Genomic DNA, 23,896 nt, shown 5'->3' with positions numbered 1-23,896 from the left:
GTGCCTTTGTCATGGTGATCAGACCAGCTACATGCGAGGCAACATCTGCTCCACATGACATACACAAATTAAAAACCATGTCCTAGTAGCACAGAAGAGGAGATTCCATTTTATTTAACAATATTGTATAAATATGGGCTTTTCTTGTTCCTGTTCTCATCACCTTCATACTCCTTCTTCTTTCTGCTTCTCTCCTTCTCTCTCCCCTTCCTGTGCCTCTCATCCTCCTTCCCTCTTTCTCATTCAACAAGAATTTGTTGAGGTTCCATTATGTGTCGGGCACCGTACAAAGTGCTGTGGGAAATTTAGACAGCATCTTCCATGAGCCCTGCTTCAAGCCATCTCCAACCTCTTTGTGGAAGGAAGAGCACTTGTAACTCAAAATCAAACACCGATTTTTCTTTTTTTTATTTTTAAGTGTTTATTTATTTTTGAGAGAGAGGGAGAGGCAGAACATGAGCAGGGGAGGGGCGGAAAGAGAGGGAGACAGGGTTCGAAGCAGGCTCCAGGCTCTGAGCTGTCAGCACACAGCCCAATGCAGGGCTCGAACTTAGGATCATGACCTTGAGCCAAAGTCAGACGTTTGACCGACTGAGCCACCCAGGCGCCTCAAACACCTATTTTTCAATTATTTCCAGCATTTATGTGTTTTCTCTATGACCCTGTAGCAGTCACTTGTTATGTCTATCCTCCAGCCCTCTACCTATAGATTAAAGCAATGATACCCATATCCCAGATAGTTTTGGGTGGCTTACATAAAAGGGAATAAACTTAATGACGATGACAAAAAGCCTAGTTGGGTAACCTTGAACAAGTTCTCAAGTCTCAAGACGTAAAATGAATATACTAGTGGTATTCATATTGCAAGATTGATGTGATGATTAAGATTATATACACAAAATGCTTAACACAGGGAAGACCTGGCTTAATACCTCGTTCCTGGAGACCTTGATAAAATTTGGTTAGTAACTTAAGACGTGGGAATGTACCTTATGAATGATAAGGTGCTATCTTCTTCTCTCTGTCCCCTGTTCCCCCAACTCTTTCTTTGATTTCATAGTCTTGTGTTATATTTCATCTCCTGAAAGGGTGCAATTCTGCTTCCACCTAGGATGAAGAAAGCTGCAAAGAATGTACCTCTGACAACGTAGCTGGTTTGATCACATTAAATCACCACTTTCTTGAGCCCGTCAGAAAGCTGATAGGCAACTGTGCAGCCTGAATTCCAAACAGGCTCAGTCCTCCTAAGGGGAAACTCAAATTCTCTCACCTGTGGCAGAACACAAGAGTGGTAAGCAGTTGCCATATAGATGAGTATAATAAGAAAACGATTAGAATTTTCACAAATTATTAAAGGCCAAGTGTGTTCTAGTTTCAGAATAACCACCAGCCCCTGGCACAAGGGAAATTTGTACTCACAGGCATACTCTCTGCTTTGGCCTTGATGAGGTGTTCACTGGAAAGACTGGGAGGCAGTGGGAATTGGAGGAAGCCCCTTAGTTACATGGATATTCAGGAGGCAATTGACAACTGTGAGGCACCACTCAGGAAACACCATCCATTTGCCTAGACCCCAGTGCCTTAAGCCGCTAGGGAGAGAGGCGGTGAAGTTCATCATGTCTGGGGTATAAACAAAGACATATTGCAGCTGGGAAAGGATAGAAGAAAATCAAATCCTTTATCCTCATGGGAGAAAAAGTAAATCATCTTGAGCCCAGAATCTGATACCAATACGAGGCAGACATTTCCCACTACAGAAGGGAAGGTGGGAAATTCCAGCCAAAAATCAACCCCAGATATAAGACAAAGTTTGACCATCAGGCAGAGGAGGGGCAGAAATACTGAGAAAGTCACAGCCAGATGGTCTAAAACCTTGATTTTTGCTTTCTAGTCTCCAGAGATTTAGGAGAAAATTGATTTATCTTGGTTAAGCCATCACCTTGTGGCTCAAGACGAAACTAAACTAAAATGCATTCCTCATGCAGGGTTGGTAGATGCATCCTGAGACAATAACCATAATCTTGCTTCCAGATTTTCCTTGAGAATGTGAATTTAAACGTTGTGCTTTGTAAGTGTAGACATATTTGTAAGACTTGGTCCATATCAGCTTGCGCTAAGTCAGTACTAAATTATACACCTAACAGATATTATATGAGAATGTTCTCTTGTCCTATGAGATACTTCCTTTCCCACCCTCTCCTCCTCCCCATCCCCTTTCTTCTCTCTTCCTCTCTCTTTCCTACCTTGATGAAACTTTTTTAAAGTTGATTCATTTATTTTGAGAGAGAGAGAACATGTGAGTGGGGAAGGGGCAGAGAGAAAGGAAGAGAGGGAGAGAGAATTCCCATCAGGCTCAGAGCTGACAGCATGAAGCCCAACACAGGGTTTGAACTCAAAAACTGTGAGATCATGACCTGAGCTGAAATCAAGAGTTGGGCGCTTAACTGATGGACCCACCCAGGTGCCCCTGTACCTTGATGAAATTTTTAAAAATTGTATTATGTAACCCATGTTTTATGACCTTCTTTCTAGTGAGAAAAGAAGGTCTCTGCATTATGTTAATCTGCTCAGGTTGCTGATAAAAAAATATAGACTGGGCGGTTAAACAATATACATTTATTTCTCACAGTTCTGAAGGATGGGAAGTCCAAGATCAGAGTACTTCTTACTGAGGTGGGCTCTCTTTTGGGCTGACAGACGGCTGCCTTTTCTTCCTTACCTCATACAGTGCACCTCATTCATTCTGCTCTCTCTTCCTCTTTTTAGAAGGACACTAATGCCGTCATGAAAGCCCCTTACTCATGACCTCATCTAAACCCAATTGTCAGAGCGCCTGGGTGGCTCAGTCGGCTAAGTGTCTGACTTTGGCTAAGGTCATGATTTCACAGTTCATGGGTTCGAGCCGTGCATCAGGCTCTGTGCTAACAGCTAGCTCAGAGACTGGAGCCTGTTTCAGATTCTGTATCTCTGTATCTCTGTCTCTCTGTCTCTCTGTCTCTCTCTCCCAGAAATAAATAAACATTTAAAAAATTTTTTTAAAAATAAATAAACCCAATTGTCTTCCAAGTAGGTATTTTTAAATGTTTATTTATTTTTAAGAGAGAGAAAGACAGAGTGTGAGCAGGGGAGGGACAGAGAGAGAGGGAGACACAGAATCTGAAGCAGCTCCAGGCTCTGAGCCATCAGCACAGTGCCCGATGCGGGGCTCAAACTCATGAGCTGTGAGATCATGACCTGAGTTGGAAGCTTAATCGACTGAATCACACACACTGAATCACACACACTAATTAAAAGACAGCTTGGCCATATGGGACATAGTGTATAAATGCTTAATGACACCTACCTACCTACCTTCCTACTTACCTACTGTACACACATACTATAGGGTAAGTTTAAATCGGATTATACATCAGAAGACAACTTGGCAGGCATGCCATTGATATCCCCTATTCGAGGGCATGGATGCACCTACATTTCCTTGAATTGCAAAGACAGCTTCAGCTCACTGCATCATAGCATTTCATCAACAGAACAAATGCATTATTGGGAGCTGCCTATGAATAAAAATAAGTCTACTCCTGATCAGGAAATTGTTTTTCTTCTCGCAGTCTGTTGAGAACTATTCTTGCCTCTGGAGTTCAGTTTGGGAGCTTCCAGAATGTAAAAAGAAGTTGAGGAAGAAAGACTTCAGGAAAAGCGAGGCTTGTTAGGACACGAATAATGCACAATATAAAGGAGCCTTCAGGCACTTAGTATCCGCAGCCGTTGTTGGGCATCCTTGCCATTTGTCTAGAAATAACTGACAGGTCCAAAGACTAAGGGATTATTTTTAACGTTGCAAGTGATAAAAGCAAGGCTCTGCAGGATTCAGAGGAGAGAAATAGCCTTGTGGAATGTCAGAGGAAAGAGCTTGCAAGTGATAAAAGGAGTGAATAATTTAAGACTTTGCAGGGTTGAACATGATTATTGGAGCCTTATTGTGTTTCCTCATGCCTTTGTTTTGAAATCTGGTTTCTCTCTAAGTTCAGCCATCGCTCTTTCTGACCCAGTCTACATCCTTCTCCCTCCCTCTCACTCGATAGGAATGGTGTGGTATGAGCACTGGCTGCAAGCGAGGTACTCGTGGGAAACCTTGTTTTATTTTGGTGGTTTTCATTGATGGCCAAAGAGTGACATGTGTTAAGAGAATGTACAAGTGGTTTAAAAGTTCTGTTCACTCTAACTTTCTAGGAGTCTCACTTCTATTTATCTCTACTTGAACCCTCTTTATTTTGAGACCTATCACCTCAGATGTTATCATGCCTTGGTTACTGAACTGGGTTCATTACTTGACCTACCTGCTCTCAAGTTCATGCTCAACCTGTCCAGACTACCCTCCATTAAACTAGATGAAGCTTTCTACTGGGTCACTTTGGTTCCCTCTCAAGGCTCTGGCAGCGGCCACTGCCCACAAAAAACATCCCAGTGACTTCTTGAGCTTGAACTGCCACGTATGTGCTGAGGACTCTAGAATCTTCACTCCTTTGCTAAAGGGCCAAACCCACACATCAAATTGCATATGATAAACATACCCATTTTGGTTGTCCGCAAGCTTCTCAAACTCAAAATTTCCAAAACTGGCCTCCCTATACCCACTTCCTTCCCATAAAAAATAGCTCCTTCTATTTCTTTGATTATAATCTGTGTAGTCACTCATCCAAAAACCCATGGGGACCCCCTCTCATGTGCCACTTTCACCAAATCTTAGCACACTGAGCTCTATCACTGTCACTTCTTTTTTTTTAATGTTTTTATTTTAGAGAGAGAGCAAGCAGGGGAGAGGCAGAGATGGGCGTGGGGGACAGAAGATCTGAGGTGAGTTCTGCACTAACAGCAGAGAGCCCAATGCAGAGCTCAAACTCACAAACCCTGAGATCATGGCCTGAGCCAAACTTGGACACTTTATGAACTGAACCACCCAGAAGTCCTTGTCAATGTCACTTCCTTTTAAAAAAATGCTTTAATGTTTTATTTGTTTCTGAGAGAGAGAGAGAGAGAGACAGCATGAGCAGGGGAGGGTCAGAGAGAGAGGGAGACACAGAAACAGGCTCCAGGCTCTGAGCTAGCTGTCAGCACAGAGCCTGATGCGGGGCTCAAACCCATGAACCATGAGATCATGACCTGAGCCAAAGTCGGACGCTTAACGGACTGAGCCACCCAGGCGCCCCTCAATGTCACTTCCCAGATACCTGTCAAATCTGGTCCCTCCTCACAATCTCAAACACGCATCCTGTCCTGGCACAACTTTGTAAAACCTCCTGGTTTGTCTTAACAGCTCTAGTCCTCTGCTGTTAAAAAATACCACCACTCCATCTTTACTCTGACAATGGTAGAAGGCAAAAACACATGCTGCTCTCATGTTGACTTCCACTAGAAACTATATAACTTTTAGTAGTACGGTTTTTAGCTAAGGTGGTTCTTTACTTTCGATATGGTGGGGTAAGTATCTAGCAGATCAACATACATGGGAAAAAAATACACCAAACAACTTCTAGAGGACTCTGGGTAGAAACCAAAATGAGAAAGATTTTATAGAGGGATTGAAATTTTTAATAAGGGAATAATAGAAACCAAGTTCCACATTTTTGCAGGCTTTGCTAGAGGGTAACCAGTTTGCACCATAGCGTGGGGTGGGCATATCTCCACTAGAAACTGCCTTCATGGAAAGATGAGACACCAGAATGTGGGCAATCCCATCCACCAGGAGGTGAGAGGGAATCCTGGAAAAGAGAGAGCGTGATGGGAAGCCCCCCAGGTTCTGGGGGCAAACTCTGCACGATTCTGGCTGATTCTTGGGGCTAACTCAAAGCAATCTTCCTAAAAGATCCACAAAGTGAGTATGATTTCACCACACCTACGAAAGAGACAGGATTTCAGTTTGACCTAGCCAAGCGATTGGCAGCTAAAACAAAGGCATCCTGTTCTTAAAAGGAATATAATACCTCTATAGTTTCATCAACAAACATTCACAGCGCACAGGATGCAATCTAAAACTGCCTGACGTAGGAAGAACCAGGAAAATGAGACCATTCTCAAGGGAAGGAATAGCCACCAGAGACAAAAACTTAAGATTATACAGATGCTGGAATCCTCAGGCGAGCACTAAAGCAGCTGCTGTAAATATGCTCAGTGACATTAAGGAAAATAAGTCCATCTTAAATGAAAACATAGGATGTCTCATCAGAGAAGTAAAAGATGCAAAACAGAACTAAAAGGGGATCTTAAAATTCAAAGATACAATATATGAAATTTTTAAAAAAGAAAACAAGGGATTGATTTAATAAAGTTGTGATTTGTGATCATAGAGGATAGCCCAATACATCTGAAGATAGGTCAGTGGGAATTATCCAGTCTGATTGAATAAACATAGGGAGGAAGGGAAGGAAGGAAGGAAGGAAGGAAGAGAGGTAAGGAGGGAGGGAAGGAGGGAGGGAAGGAAGGAAGGAATGAAGGAAGGGAGGAAGGAAGGGAGGGAGGGAGGGGAGGAGAATGAATGACTCTCAGCTCAGGAACCTACGGTATAATATCAAAAAGTTCAACCCATATGTGATTGTATTCCCAGTCCTGAAAAAAGTAATGGTGAAAAATTCCCCCAATATAGTGCAAGATATAAATTTTCATATTTAAGAAGCTCAGTAAATCACAAAAAGAAGAAATATGAGGAAATTTATGACAGGCTACATCATAACCAAACTATTGAGACCAAAAATAAATACCTTTAAAGCAACTAGAGAAGAGGTACATATTACACAGTTTCTTATAAAGTTCAACTTACATTGACCACGTGGCTTTGTCATTCCCCACCTAGATATCTACCAAAGGGAAATGTAAATACAAGAACTTACACATAAATATTAATCTTGGATTTATTAAAAATAGTAAAAACCTGGAAACAATCCTAATACCCATCGACAGGTGGCCAAATTAACAAAATGTGATACTTCCAAAGAATGGAATGCTACTCAGTAATAAAATGTGGATGAGTCTCGAAATAGTTAAGTAAAAGAATCTAGACACAAAAGGTGCATTCTGGATGGTTCTATTACAGAAAGTTACTAAAAATGCAAGCTAACCTGTAGGGCAAAAAGGAGATTAGTGCTTTCCTGGAGTTGGGAAACAAAAGGGTGTACAAGGAAACTTTCAGGGTGATGAAAGAGTCTGTGTCTCAATGATGGCGATGATACCTCAATTGCACACATCGTTCAGAACCCAAAGTGCACATATGTTGGATGCACTATGTAAATTATACCTCAGTAAATTATTAAAATATGTTACTTACAGAAATTGAAGATTAATTGCACAAGAAATGTATACAAAGCCCCATTGCTCTTCAATATGTTTTGACATGGGTCTATCAGCTGTTGAAAAGTCTAAACCAGAGCGCGGATCATGGAGAGCAGTCTACCATCATGTTCAGTAATCTATAGCTGTCTTCTCATGCCCACAAGTGATTCCAACAAGTCTTTAGCTTGTCAGTGTGAAGAGGTTTAAATCAAACCTCACTCTAAAAATGAAAAAGAAATTGGTTTCTAATTGAACAGGTTAACAGGTTCAGTTAGGACCACTCAATGAATGGTCCTATCAGAATACTAAGATATTCTCTACAGATTTTATAACCTTTTTATCTTTAAAAATCAGTTCTTAGGGGTGCCTCGGTGGCGCAGTCCGTTGAGCTTCCGACTTCAACTCAGGTCATGATCTCACAGTTTGTGGGTTCGAGCCCTGCGTTGGGCTCTGTGCTGTCAGCTAGCTCAGAGCCTGGAGCCTACATCAGATTCTGTGTCTCCCTCTCTCTCTGACCCTCCCCTGCTCACACTGTCTCTCTCTCTCTCAGAAATAAATAAGAAACTTTAAAAAAATCAGTTCTTAGACTTACGGTATATATTATCATCGTTGCTATCTTAAAATCAATAAATTATGGCACATAAAAGTGTTCTATCGACCACTTGGGAAATAACAGGTGTTTGATGTGTTAAAAGTTTTAAAAGTAAACTTTTAATGTTTGGGAAAGGAGAATTAAAGCAGGTTTGCTAATTATGTATTAGTCCACCAAAAAAGAGAATTCACCCGAAGAGCCTCTATCCTAAATGGTCTGTCAAATCAATTTACTCAACTACATTCTATGGTAATGCAGGGTCCCTTTTTCCAAACAGGAACTAACTAGTCACGGAATTTGGAATAACCCATGTCCTTCTGAGCAATTTTCTTAGCCTGAAGCTTCAGGATTACTCACTTTCATCTTGCTACACTCTTGGTCCCGAGATGGATGGAAGTTTAGAATGTCATTAAAGATGGCTTGAAATTGAGCGTATTGCCCTACAAAACAGAGAAGCAGAGCCAGAGGGGATTAAAATGATCCTGTTGCACTAGTGATGAAACAATGGTTTATTTGCCCTTTCTTGATTAACCTAAATCAATGGCAATCCTCTCCAGAGTTTCTAATTCATATGGAATAATCAACCTATTATATAAAAAATAAACTTGATATAATTCCACTTGAAAGCAAAGAGACTCAATGCTTTGTTAGCATTAGTGTTTTTAGTTAGTGCTTTTAGATCTTAAAATAGCTCATAGACACACCCTCACACCCATAGTGGATACCAATTATTATTTCCCAACTGAGAAACAACCAGGGCTCAGGGCGCCTGAGTGGCTCAGTTTTTAAGTATCTGACTTTGACTCAGGTCACGATCTCACAGTTGGTGAGTTTGAGTCCCACATCAGGTGAGCATAAGCCCTACTTTGGATGAGCTCCAGCCCAGCTTTGGGTAAAAACAGAAGCCCAGGATGAGAGACCTACTTCTCTCTCTGTCTCTTTCTCTCTAAAAAAAGAAAAAACAAAAAAACAAAACAGGGCTCTTCTCCTTGGGAGATATTGCTGTTTCTAGGTCTAAAAAAGAAAAACTGCCCTCCCCCCAAAGGAAGTGGTTGTAGTTCAATAGGATCACAACAAAATGACATAGGCAACTCTAGGAAATGCCCACTGGCCAAATTTTACATATAAGAGGAGACAGAGAAAGAGAGAGAGGAACTAACTGATTTTAAAATTTTGAATAAGTAAAAAACATGGAGTTCATAGTTATATTCCAAAAAAGGAAAACAAAATAGAGAAAAGGAAGCATTCTTCGATAGAATAATGCCAGTTAATAAATATAGAAAGAATGACAGAATTTTATAAAAGAAATCTTGCAATGCTCAGTATATAATAATTGATTCAAGCAAGAATCATCAATAACTGCAGAAAGCATCAGGTTATATCTGCTTAGGAACCAGGACCTCTGCAGGGTGCAAAATGTCACCTCATGCTCTGCTAAATAGTTACAAGGGCAAAATATACTTTAACAACGGAGAGATCTGATGATTGTCTCCTTAAAAAATTATACAATATAGTATTGGCAACATCGTACACCTGACATAACATTCTTCTTGATGTGATACCTTGGGAAATAGAGCATTGCCTCCGCCACACCAAAACATGTTTAATCTGAATCTAATCAAGATTTAGATCTGAATCGGGGCGCCTGGGTGGCTTAGTCGGTTAAGCCTCCGACTTTCGCTTAGGTCATGATCTCACGGTTCGAGCCCCGCGTCGGGCTCTGTGCTGACTGCCAGCTCAGAGCCTGGAGCGTGTTTCAGTCTGTGACTCCCTCTCTCTCTGACCCTCCCCTGCTCACGCTGTCTTTCTCTCTCCTAGAAATAAATAAAACATTTAAAAAAAAAAAAAAAGATTTAGATCTGAATTCCTATTCTAAGACACTTTGAAGACATAATCAGACAAACCTGGAATGTGAGAATTCTAGGAAAGTCAATGCCATGAAAAGAAAATATGCAGGAATTGTTCTTAGACCTGTTCAATAAAACTTCCAACAATAATGAAGCTGTTCTTTGCTGTCCGGTACGGTAGCCATTAGCCACAGCTGCCTATTAAACACTTGAAATGTGGCTAATGCTACAGAAAAACTGTGCCGAACAGTGTAGTTCTAGCCTAAACGAGATTGAAACAGCATAAGAATGAAATGAAATGCCATGCCCTGATTGGATTCTTCTTTCAAGAAATAAAAGCTATAAAATACGTGTTGGTGCAATTGCTAGAATGTTAATACAGACAGGGCACTAGATGGTATCGTGAAATTATGGTTCATCTTTTTAGGGCTGCTTGTATTGTTGTAGTTATGAAAGAGATTGTCCTTGATACAGAAGAGATGGATGCTAAAACGTGTAGGGTCTAAATACATAATGTCTGGGTCTTCAAATAGTGCAGCAAAAATGCAGGCGGGGCAAAGCAAGAGAGAACGAGGGAATTAGGAAGTAATTAGGGCAAACGTTAACAAACATTAAGGGTCAGGTATGCAGGTATTCATTATCATGTTCTCCCAAATTTTCTATATTTAAGAAGTTTTAGCAGTGGCTGGGGGAAAACAGCTCACAAAGTCCCCATTTCCAGCTGTGCTGCTCCTGTGTGTTCAAACACCTCACATGTAGTCACTACTGGTCAGTGTAAACCTGCCTATAGAGATGCAGATGGAGAAGAATCAGGGACCAGAAGAAGAAACTTGCTAGGGATCCCCTGTCATTAGTAGGCTAAGAGGAGTCTGTCAATCTGACCTCCGTCCCCCACCCCAGCTCGTGCCACGGTCTCTCTACTCTTCTCCACGGCATCAGCCATTTTCCCAGCTCTCAAGGGCTGGTTCAAAAGAGTGGTTAGCAGCACAGACTTCAAGGCCAGGCCTCTCACTGACACCAGCTTCATCGAGTAAGATGGCTTCCTCAGTCTGCCTACCTGAAAAATGGTTATAATAACATTGGCCTACTAGGTACTTTTGGGGGGCATAATATTAAGACAAACTATGATAATTGGCCCAGTGACTGGGATGTCAAATGGTATCATTTTTATCATTATTAACTATATTATGATTAGATAAAATGCTTGGCACAGTGCCTGACTTCTAAGTATTTAATAAATGTTATTAATGAGAACAATAATACAGTATGTATGTATGTATTTTTAATCAAAGAGAACCTGCTGGTTTGGGACTTAAATAAACTGCTGAGTTCAACTTGGTTTATTAGATATGGTAAGCTAAGATGGGAGTAGAGGATAATTCACCTTAAAATTTCAGCAGTTTAATAAAATAAAAGTTGATTTCTTGAGATATTGATTGTGTTCATTTTCTTATTTGTAGGCTGGTTACATGTATGTATTTAGATCATAAGAATTCACCAAGCTACAAACTTAACATTTTGTGAGTCAATAAAAAGGTTTTCAAGATTAAACAAAAGAGGGGCGCCTGGGTGACTCAGTCAGGTAAGTGTCCGACTTTGGCTCAGGGTATGATCTCATGTTCTGTGGGTTCGAGCCCCATGTCGAGGTCTGTGCTGACATCTCAGAGCCTGGAGCTGCTTCGTATTCTGCGTCTCCCTCTCTCTGCACCCCGCCCCCTCACCGCCGCTCATGCTCTGTCTCTGCTCCCTCAAAAAGAAATAAACATTTTTTTTAAATTTTAATTACACAGAAAGGTAAATACTTCAGTCTTAAATTGTTTTATTTATAAATTTTATTTATCATTCACAGAAAATCCAACGTAATTAATATAAGTCATGTAGTTTCTGGAACATAATGACTCGGAAACAGTGGTATTCATTAGAGTCGATCATAGATTTTCTAGTTTGAGTTGGGCCCTCTTAAAGCCAAGTGTGGCCACACCAGTCAGGCCCTCCAGAGAAAAAGAACCAGGAAGACATATACATGTGTCTGCATGTATTATTCATATATATTACATATATGGAATTCAAGGCAATTTCTTGAAATAAATATATGTAATTTATTATCATTTCTATTTATTTATAGAAATTGGCTTACCCTGCTGTGAAGGCAGGGAAGTCCAAAGTTTGCAAGGCAGAGCTGTAGGCTGGAATCACCAAGGCAGGAACTGATGCTATAGTCTTGAGGCAGAATTTCCTCTTTCTCTGGGAACTTTCTGCTTTATTCTTTACATATATATATGTTTTTTATTCTTTATATATTCTTATGTGCAAGCCAGGGAAAGGGCCAGAGGGAGAGAGAGAGAGACAGAGAGAATCTTAAGCAGGTTCCACAATCAGCGTGGAGCCCAATGTGGGACTTGATCCCATGACCCTGGGATCGTGATCTGAGCCAAAATCAAAAGCCAGACTCTCAACAGTCTGAGCCACCCAGGTGACCTCTGTTCTTAAGTGTTTTCGCTGATATGAAGAGGTCCATCCAGATTACCAAGAATAGTCTCTTTGACTTAAAGTCAACTGACTGTAGATGTGGCTGACAAAATGCTTCCCAGCAACACTTGGATTAGTGTTTCATTGAGTAAGAGTGTTATACGGTAGCCATGGTGACACACAGGGCTCAGCGGACAAGTGCAATTCCTTGCTAATGAAATAATGGTGGAAGTCATGTTTGTCACTGCTGAAAAGCAGACCTGAAAATGAGCGCGCAGTCAATGTTTTCTCCCACGCTCAAACAGGTCAGCCCAGGTACGGGAGTAACCGCCGGGAACAGAGTCCCTGCCCACACTCCGTTCAGATGGAGTGAGTGAAAATCTACTTCACTGACACTTTGGGCTCATATGTTACTGTGCTATAACCTATCCACCCCCTCAACATGCAGCCTCCACCATCCACAAGTCAGAGAAAGAAAAGCTGACTCACTGAGTCTATTTAATTTTGTCCAAGAAATGAGAGTATCACTTTTGCTCTCAATCTGTAGGTCAGAGCTAGTCTTCTGATCCCATCTAACTACAATAGAACCAGAAAACATAGCCAGGGGAGCAAAGGGACAGCCATTAGTCAGTAAATGTTTCTGTCTCCTACTTCCCAAGTGTTAGAAGCTGTCCAAATAGATTAGAAGACATTTGTAAATGTGGAATATGGTAAATTCTCCAGCATGGAATTAGCTGCATGTATTGGTCCTATAAATCAGAGGTACTTAACCAGTGTTCTAAAAGCACCTGAAATTATCATTAAAATTTACAAAATTATGACTACATGTATTTTTTAATGGAATGATCATTATTTTCCCTCGGGTTTTCAGAAAGTTGTTGGGCCCCCAATGTTAAGAATCGGATGATTTTTCTTACCTGAAAAACCAAAAAGCACGAAACCAATTATGGACTCCAGACGCTGATCTATCTGGTTCTCCATTTCCCAAGAGGAGTTAGGGCTCAAGACTGGGAACCTCCACTCTCTCGGGGCACCTGAGCTTCCGACTTTAGCTCAGGTCATGATCTCACAGTTCATGGGTTCGAGCCTCGCGTCGGGCTCTGTGCTGACAGCTCAGAGCCTGGAGCCTGCTTCGGATTCTGTGTCTCCCTCTCTCTCTGCCTCTTCCTTGTTCACACACTCTCTCTCTCTGTCTCTCAAAATAAATAAATGTAAAAAATAATAATAATAAAGAAAGAAAAGACTGGGGACCTCCATCCAGCTCACAATAATTGCTAAGTTTTCCCTGCGTTTGCGTCGGAGCCTGTCTTGCCCGGACGTCTCCCCTCTTTAACTGGCTGCCTTCCCTTCTTACTGTCAAGTTTTATGACTTGAGTCTTGCAGGTTTATCTCCCTACTTTCACGTGGCCCTCTCCTTCTCCAGAGGCCTTAGCCTGGTGCTGGCATCGCACCGCTGCTAACGGGAAAAACCACCGCAATCTACGAATTGAGTAATTCCCACATACTATTTTCTTCAATTTGATTTGATGTTTCTGAAGGCCTAAACTACAGAGTCCAATTGCTGAATTCTGACAGGAGAACATAGAGCTGGCTGACTTCTAAAAACCCACATGTAGTTTTTCCAGTAAAGTCTCCTGTGTCAGTTCTAGCTACAATTTGTCACATATTGAGGCCTTGAATACCTTTCTTCGAGGCATTTGCAATTAAGAGAAATCACTTCTTATTAAACTTAGAAGGGTCTGTTGTTAGTTAAAGGCCATTATGCCTCATTCAAATTCCTTCTGGGAGTATTAAGCAGTTACGTGGAGTAGTTGTTTGCCATTAACCTTGAAATCGTGTGGATTATTTAACTCTTAATGAAATCATGCCGTATGGATCCCCTTTTGATCTTTAAATGAATTAATTTGATGTTTTCAACTCTCCCACATCATTCTGAAAAGGCTGGCAGAGAATCAGTACACATTACAGGTTCAGGTTCAGAAGAAATCAGACTCGCTCTCCAATTTTCCACGTTTTCTCCCAGTTACGTTGATCCTCTGACCATTTCTTTGGAGGGAGAAACTGAGTTTGTAGTGAATGTACCTCTCTTATTTGCTAAGGTACAGCTTCCTTCCCCAGGAAAGAGAATCTCCTTACTGTGTCTGAGTAAACCAAAGTTTACATGGCTCCCAGCATGTTTTAAACCTGTAGAACAGTATCTTAGTAAAAGGACCTCAGGCTGACCTGTATACAACCTCAACTTTGAACTTTACTCCTTGTTGGACCATAAGTTAATAAAAGTTATTTAAAAAATTTCTTTGCTTGTTAAAAACAAATTTATAAAACAGCTTTATAAAAGCTGTTTTAAAGTTATTTTGATGCTGATTATGTCCCATAAAAACACCTAGGACATAGTAGTCATTTCCTAAATGTTCTGAGGGAACATTCTGAGCCAGGAATGTGCAATATCTCCCCAGAAATCCCTGACAAACTACTTATTTTAGAGCCTGCCCATCAATTCTTCCAGTTCAAGCTTACATTTGTCTTTATCCTGTTTTTCCCCCATCTGTATGGTTTGTACCAAGAAGTGCGATCTTTGCAAAGATAGAGTTTATGCATTAGAAACGCAGTTGAAGATGAATTTGGTGTTAAATGATCCAGCCTTGCCATTTCTAGTTGTATGTCTTTTGCAAGTTACTTATTTAATACAAATGCCTTTGGTTTTCCTACCTGCAAACAGAGTTAATAAGAATTTGGGGCTTTTGAAAGCTTTTAAGTATTTTTATATAATGTAAATTACTGAATTAATATACTAAATATACTGAATAAAATACACTAAGTTAGTCCTGACAAAGGAAATAAAAAAATAAAATTCTTACCTCCATTCATATACATTTTGCAGAATATATAGGTTACTTGGAATCATGCCCGTCAGGTGGTAATTGCTCTTCACATTTATTGTTCTTCTTAATTAAAAAATGCATGAATTACAATAAGAACTCAATACTTGTTAATTGTCATCATTATTACTCTTCTAACTAGAAAGAATAGTTGAAAGAGGTAGAAGAGAATAAAGACCAATTAGAGAAATAATTAGGAGAAAGAACCCTCTGCTATCAAAGAAGCAAACATCTCTAGGCTCAAAATTGATACTGGAATTTTAGGAAATCCAGGAAAAACAGAAAGAAACATAATAACCATCTACCTATATTTCAGTTTTTAACATAATGAAATAGAGAAAGTGAATAATTTGAATAAATTTTGCCCACAGTACTCTGTTCATTTTTAATGTGATATTGCTTAAGGACAAAAAAGAAAACTGCCAAGAAATTTTAATCTTTGTTGTTTTATTGTCAATATGAATATTGATATTGAAAACCTGAAAATACATCTTTTTTAATGTTTATTAATTTTTGAGAAAGATGGAGACACAGAGGGGAGGGGCAGAGAGAGAGGGAGACACAGCATCTGAAGTAGGCTCCAGGCTCTGAGCTGTCAGCACAGAGCCCGACGCGGGGCTCAAACTCACAAACCATGAGGTCATGACCTGAGCTGAAGTCAGATGTTTAACCCACTGAGCCACCCAGGTGCTAGTATTATTTATGCCTATTACAGATAAGAAAATAAGGAAGCATTTTAACATGACTAGAATCCAAGTTTTTTACTGAAAGAAAAAATGGAATACAAAATGAAAAATAAAATAAATTAAGAAAAAACCCTGTGCTGTAAAATTTGATTTGGAAATATCAGTATGAACCCCTTATTTACATATGTAAGCATTTCCTAACTTTTCTGCCAGAAAGAGCCCAGAATCAGTGATGCCACTGGGTATACATGGTGCCTACATCTTTCTTTCCAAATGCCAGGGGCTTAGACTTCCCTAAGAAATGGCCAGTCTCAGAGCTAAGATGAGGAAAGGCCACAATACATGTGCAACATCACGTACCAAAATACAATGAAGTGTTCAAAGCCTGGGGGGCCATGCGTGAAGGACATAGAAGTGTGACATGTGTGTTTCAAAATATTGGAAAGGATGCTTCAGCCTGTGTGCTTATAATCACTGGTTATTATAACGACTTAACCCAAATGATGTAAGTTCATGATGTAGCTTTTAACAAATGGAATGCAAGGCATATTGTAACTTCCAGGTCCTGTGCTAGCTAGCAGATGACATTGCTGCCCTACCCCTGCCCCTCCAACCACATTCATTGAGAAACACCCTTATGTTCTGCTTCTTGTGACTTTTCAGGAAACATTGGTCTACCAGCAGGCAGAGAACACCTCATGATGGGCAAGGCTGAGAGCAAAGCACTGGAAAATTAGGGGATTCGGCCCATACGTCTCTTGCCTACATTTGAATTTTGCTTAGCCACTCAACTTTTTATGGAAATAATGCTTGAATTTGTAAATGCTTTAAAGAGTGGTTTGTATGGTTTTTTGCTCCCACTTCTGTATTCTGCAGCTCAAATAACTAGATTTTGTTGTGACTTTAGTAACCCTGAAATTGAAACTAAAATTGGAAAGTCAAGTGGAACACAGAAGCTGTGTTTAAGAGGTTCTTATTGGCTGAGTGTGTGATAATTTGAACATGAAAAGAATAATTCTTCAAATGGATTGTAGCACATAGAATTAAAACCCAAAATCCATGTGTCTATAGCGTGATGTAGAAAAGATGGGGAGAAAAGGGAGGAGACGGAAAAAAAGGTCAGGCCATGAATGTAGAAGAGACAATGCTTAGGGAAGCCACTGGTTTCCAATCACCAATTTAATAACTGATTCAGGTGAGTCTCATCAACAGATAGTAAAATCATGTGTGAAAACTCAGGAGAAAGAGCAGTTACACGGTCTCAAGGTTTCATCTCATGGATTACTTACCAAAGGGAAAATACACCTCTGAAATGGAGATGATAGACAGTCAGCACTCTGGCTAAGTGACCAAATGTGTCATCACCAGCAACAGGACAGACTGGTACAATGTACAGTCAATACCAGTACAATGTACTGGTGCAATAAAAGGTGCCCAACATCGCCTATGTAGTAATCCCAAATACTGTAGGAAATTTTTCTTAGAAATCTAGAATGAGAGGCATTCTTTAGACTCTTTAAAGATTCAAATTTAAAAGATTCCAAATGACTCAGAAAACCTAACAATCAAACACAATGCTCAAATCTAGGGGATCCCAAATCTAGGGGAAAAACAGTTCATATAAAAGGTATTTGAGGCATAATCGAAGGAGTTTTAACGTGGGTTGTGTTATGACAGAATTCCAGAATTTTGGTCGATTTTCTCATGCCCGCTAGTCATATTGTGTCACTTAGAAGGCACCTGCTAAATTACTTAGGGAAGAGATATTGTTAGATTCAAACCCTTGGGGGTGGGGGGAAGATAAAATAAGGGAGATGAAATTTTGTCAATTCATGAAAATACATGAAGAGCACCTGAGTGTCCATAATTGTGCTGGTTGTTCAAATCCAATTCGCCTTTCTCCACTCTGTGATGCTGGGGTTGGGAGGGGAAACCATGTTTCTCCTGAGCCAGCTGGCTCCCAGTAGGTTCTAGTGCCAGGGAGGTTCAAGAGGCAACGAGGGCTTCAAGAAGGAGAGGGGATGTGCCCCCTTCTGTTTACTGCTTCATCTTGTCAGCCTTCCCCTGCCACGTTTCTTCACCAAAGAAATGGAGTGTGCATCTGAGCTCAAGTCATAGCTACTGCATTTCCAGCATCAAGCCAAGCAATGAGGGTTCTCTTCTGAGAGAGTAAGTGAAGCCCATGCCATATGACAACGGTGGTCTCTGAGTCACAGTCCATTTTCTTACAGAAATGTTTTCTTTTCAGACAACCAAGGACCTCAAAATTAATAACTCAAGTCCAAAAGGAGTCTACATTATTTATTATACTCCAACCAAAATGGCTGGTGGTTTGCTGAAGGATTCTATCTTTAGCTGGTGCCATGTCTATCACCAGGACCAACAGAATCCAGGGGGTCTGGAAGACCTACTGCAGTGGTTGTTCATGGCCATGGTTTCCCTGCTTTCTTATAGTTCCTCACGACTCAAAGTCAAGAAAGCTTTTAAGATCGCATGTATGTGCAGAATTATCATGACATGACCAGAAAAAGTTTCTGCCTCCTGACCCAATCCAAGAATGTCCGTGACCCCCTCTACTTTGAATCCCATCTAAGAAATGCTGGTTTCGAATCCCATTCACTTGATGAAACTTTCTGGAATGATCTTTAACCCCAGTTATGTGAGTAAAACTCTAAGCTGTAGGATTTTCCTGTATCAAGTTCAATCAGAAGAAAGTGCATGAGTAAAGACTAAGTTTTACCCATAATATGGACCCTTAATAAAAATCCAGACATCATAGGACAGCTCACCCCACTAGAGCTGCTAACACGGGACACAGAGCAGAAGCTCTACACCAAACCAGAAGAGAAACAATTGCCTTGGCCCAACTGGTTCATATCCATCATAGGGATGTTGAGAATTGAATTCTATTTTGGATGCTCTCTACATCACTGGGTATAGACAGGACTCCATCTGGACCTCATTTCAGAAAGTAGATCTAATAATTTAGAACAAAAAAAAAATTTTAAACAACCCTTTCAAGTACAAAGAAGCATTCCAGGTATTGCTTTAGACCAACATGTCTTAAAATGTGTACCATAAAATTCCATGAGAAATTTAACAGATCTCTTTAGGAGGTGGTCATAGTATCCAACGTTTCCAAACACATGGAACCCAGTGTACCCTCATTAAAGGGCTAGTGTCTGAAGAACACTCTTTAGGAAACACCTAAATTGAGAAAGTGTCACCAGAGAGTGTAACAGAGTCTGTCTCGTTGAGGTTGGCATGCATTTGCCTGGGGTGGGGGGAGGTAGCGGACACACAACCACACTTCTGCTGCACCTCCATGGAATACAGTCACATGAAGCTCCACGCACCTTGTACTCACTTGGCTCACAGTCAAGAAGCCATGAGTTTCTGCTCAATTGGATTAAAAGGATTTTAAGCTTACAATTGCTCTTAGGTAAAGAAATATGAAATTACTTCTTGGGAAGTTATGACTTATACTTGGAAATGTTAAAATAGAATTTAATCATCAAGATAATTCTAATCTAAATGAAAAGAAAATCACATCCAGGAGAAATCTTCCTGGCAATTATGAATCTCTCCAAGACTAAAAGCAGGGAAGGTGGCGGGATTCAGAGAGCATGGAAATGCTATCATTTCTGTTGCATCTTCCTGTGAACACCACCTGAATACTGAGTGAATGTAGAAATCTCATTCCTATTCAGTCATGTGAGTCCAGGCTAAACCGGACGGGAAGGTTGTAGAGTTTCTGAATACAGATGGAATTTACTCCCTTCTGCTTTAGGATTTCTTCTGGGGCTATATATATATTTGGAGGGCAATTTATACTTTGGGAAAGACACATTTATACCAGTATCTGTTCCCCTCTTATCACTTATCAAAGTCATTTCTGCTTTTGACATCATGGTTATTTTTTTAAGTTTATTTATTTATTTTGAGAGACAGCAAGCAAAGGAGGAGCAGAGAGAAAGAGAGAGGGAGAATCCCAATGTGGGGCTCAAACCCACGAACTGGGAAATCATGAACTGAGCCAAAATCAAGAGTCACACACTCAAACGACTGAGCCACTCAAGTGCCCTTGACATCATGGTTATTAATGAGAGAGAATAAAACAGCCACACAGTATTATTCTCCAGACCCTTAATGAGTACCTACTAAGTGTTAGAAAATATTGTACAGCTGTGGTGAATGAATGAAAAAGATGAAGCAAGTCCCTTAAAAATATAGATTATCTTTAGTGGGTAAGACAAATATATATGTAAACAGTTGGAATCTCCATTCAAGAAATATGTTTCAGATACATACTACAGATCAAGAAATGTGCTAAGCAATGAGAGCTGGGGATATATAGAGATATAAGACAATTCCTGTTTCTGACAAATTACTTGGAGAGAAAAGCAGTCAGCCATTTACTATATCACAGTGAAGTAAGTACCAAAACATAGTTACTATACTACATATTCTATATATAATATAGTATTCTCTGTCTAGAAGAATTAGAAACAATTTTCACTTAAGGGTATTATTCTTCTAGTCTTCAAATGATGAGGATCAGTCCATTTGGAAAAGAAGAAAAGACATCATGATACTAACAATACATTCAGTGTACACATTTTGACAGTTTGTAGACATGGCCCCAAGAAACTTTGACACTCCTTATATTTAGTGACCGTCCACGTACCCTTCCCTTAGGCACCAATAAAGCATGGCGGTTCTGATGTTTGATGACTTGCAACACCTGGACACAAAAGGGGCAACTTCCACCTGGTTCGCTCCTATTAGGAACTCTGAGTCACCGTATGAAGGACAAATACCTCAGGTATACCACACCATGAGGGATCCAAACTACATGGGGACACAATCTGGTAGTCCCAGCCATTGGCTGCCTCCACCCCAGATGTCGGAACAGCAGGCGAATGCATCTTTAGTTAATCCCAGTCCTCCAGCCTTCGAGTCACCTCCAGTTTTCAAATTTTTCTAGCTGATTCTCCCCCCAAATTCTGTCCCCATTGCTCTTCCTCTCCCCATTTCTTCCATGTTGATCCTAGCCGTTAACATTCCCTCCCTATCAGAATGAATCCTCCCACGAGCCAGATTTCTCTCTCTGAGTTCAGAGATAACCTCTCTATTTTGCTCATAATTCTGCAAGAAGAGTGGTATTTCTAAAGTAGAAATAGGATCAGTTTTGGCTCGGCAAATGTGGGTCATCTCATCGCCTCCAGCTTTTACAGTCAAGGTGGATCACAAGGACCTTCGTGATATGGCCTCCTTAACCCTCATGAGCTTCAGCCCTCAGGCTTCATTCCTAGTCAGAAAACCCATTTCTGGGTATTTTCACAAGTTCAACCCTCTGTGGCACCCATCCCATATTTGCCAACCTGATGCTTCCTTATTCATCAGTTCTCAGCATGTTTAGAAAGCTGTTAGGCCTTTTTTGGGCACCAATAAGCACAAATCTCATTCCTATGCAAGAAGATAGGCTGATTTTTCACCGTCTGTAAATTGACTTTTCAACTGTACGGAAAACTCCATGAAAATTGGGACTTTGTCTAGCTTACCACCCGCTGAGCTAGAGAAGGAAGTGAAACAGAGGTAAATAACACATCTTACCTGAGCCTAAGGCAATAGCTTTCCTTCAATGGGAAGTAGGATAAGAGAAATTCAAAAATCGATAAGATTTCAATAAAGAAGAAATTTCTGTCTCGGGAATCAGGGATAGCACATTATACATAGTCACAATTAATTAACCTGGGATTTGATAAATAATACTGTTTGGAAAAAAAAAATCAAGCCAAAAGAGAATATTCTACATTACCCCTTAAATCTGGTGATTTCACATGGAAGTCTATAGAAATCCAATCCATTTGTACCCAGCCCCAGTTTTTCTCTTACCACCTTTATTCACCTTCAAAAATGAAATTATTCTTACGCTTTGTGAAAACTATCTGTACATGTTTACAAGCAAAGTTATTTCATAAGTGCTTACACATGAGTATTTATTTGTCTTTGAGACCTCGGCTATTTCTTTATCTGAATTGCTCGATGATATTGGTGATATGTGGCAAGACTGTCCCCACCCAGGGTCGGAAGGGCCTGCACTGCTCACATTCTAGCAGGTGAAATTATTTTGAGGAAATGCTGAAGGCTACTCCCATCAGGGCCATAGAAATATCAACCAGTAATTATCCCAGAATTCAAAGACCCTCAAAGAAGAAAAGCCACAGGTATAATTGGGGATTTGAGCTGACTAGAGCCGGGGTGAATCAATCCGAAAGGGTTAGGAGGCTAGGAGGCTTTCATAGTACATTTCATAATGACAGAATATCCCTGCCCCTTGCCAGACATCATGTATTTCATTGTGGTTTGGATTTTACAGGGTCTCCTGCCACCCAGTTACTTGAACAATTTCAAAAAGAGTCTCTCTTATCCCTTAGCATCTTATGAATGGGGTGCCTGGTTTAGAATTGAAGGTGCTCCTAAAGGCATTGTCTATTTAGATATTCTTGTTGCTTGTTTTCCCTTAAGCAGCGACCACGGCCATCTATTCTCACCGGGTTTAAAATCAAAAAGGTAACAACAGGGGTGCCTGGGTGGCTCAGTCGGTTAAGAATGCCACTTCAGCTCAGGTTATGATCTCAGTTTGTGAGTTCGAATCCTGCATTGGACTCTGTGCTGACAGCTCGGAGCCTGGAACCGGCTTCACATGCTGTGTCTTCTTCTCTCTCTGCCCCCCCTCACTCATGCTCTCTCTCTCTCAAAAAAAAAAACAACACAAAAACAAAAAAACAAAAAAGATATGAAAATTGAAAAAAAAGAGTAATGACAGAAAATTAGAGAAACTCATGTAATAAAACATGTTTTTCTGTACGTGCATCTATTTATCCATTTGCTCACTCATTTATTAAAAAACTTCAAATATATATTGTCAGGCAGATAATAGTACTTACGTCATGGGGTAAGATTTGAAGAGACTATTTGCAAAGCACTCAGAGCAATGCCTGTCTCATTACAAATATGTAAAGGCTGAGTATTAGTCTGATCATACTCAGTGTCCAATACATTTTTTTGTGGAATGAATAAATGAACAAATAGGTACATGTTGACATCAATCAAGATGGGGTCAGAATGGTGGGACAATTCTGCACGGTTAAACAGAAGAGAAGTCACATTTTGCACAAGTTATTGTGAGCTGGGAAGATTAGATACATTCTGTTGGAAACAAGGACTGGAAAAAGAGCAGTGTGAGAAGGTACTTTCTGACACTCTGGGCTCTGGAGCGTTTGAAATAGGTTCCCTGGCAGGGTTGTGAATATCAGATCTGGAGGGTGGAGGGGCCCATGGGGGTTATCCCTGTGCAAGTGTGGAGCAGGGTGGGCAAGGAGTCCCTTTGAGGTCCCTTCCAAACTGAGATTTTAATTTGTTTTTAAGTTTATTTATCTATTTGGAGAGAGAGAGAGAGAATACTAGCAAGGGAGGGGCAGAGAGAGAGAGAGAGAGAGAGGATTCCAAGCAGGCTGTGGACTGTTAGGGCAGAGCCCACCCAACACAAGGTTCGAACCCATGAACCCAGAGATCATGACCTGAGCCAAAACCAAGAGTCAGATACTCAATCCAACTGAACCACCCAGAGGCTCCCAAACTGAGATTTTAAAACTCCAAGGAATTCCTGCACGTCTCAAAGATGTTTGATTTATCACAATTAGTGGACAGAGTAATCTAAGCTAAAACATTTTTTTTAATTTTAATATCTATTTATTTTTGAGAAAGAGAGAGAGCGCACATGAGCGGGGAAGGGTCAGAGAGGGAGGAAGACACAGAATGTGAAGCAGTTTCCAGGCTCCAAGTTGTAAGCACAGGGTCAACACAGGGCTCAAACTCCTGAACTGTGAGATCATGGCCTGAGCTGAAGTCAGATGCTTAACCAACTGAGCCACCCAGGCGCCCCATAAGCTAAATCTTTTTAAGTAAAATGACACAAAGCGTCTCTAAAATGGGCTTAATTTTTTTAATGTTTTTTATTTATTTCTGAGAGAGAGAGACAGAGTGAGCAGGGGAGGGTTAGAGAGAGAGGGAGACACAAAATATGAAACAGGC

Source organism: Crocuta crocuta, unplaced genomic scaffold (assembly GCF_008692635.1).
Source record: "Crocuta crocuta isolate KB4526 unplaced genomic scaffold, BGI_CrCroc_1.0 scaffold129, whole genome shotgun sequence".
Classification (NCBI taxonomy): domain Eukaryota; kingdom Metazoa; phylum Chordata; class Mammalia; order Carnivora; family Hyaenidae; genus Crocuta; species Crocuta crocuta.
The sequence above is the reverse complement of the archived record's forward strand: the minus strand, read 5'-3'. Positions refer to the sequence as shown.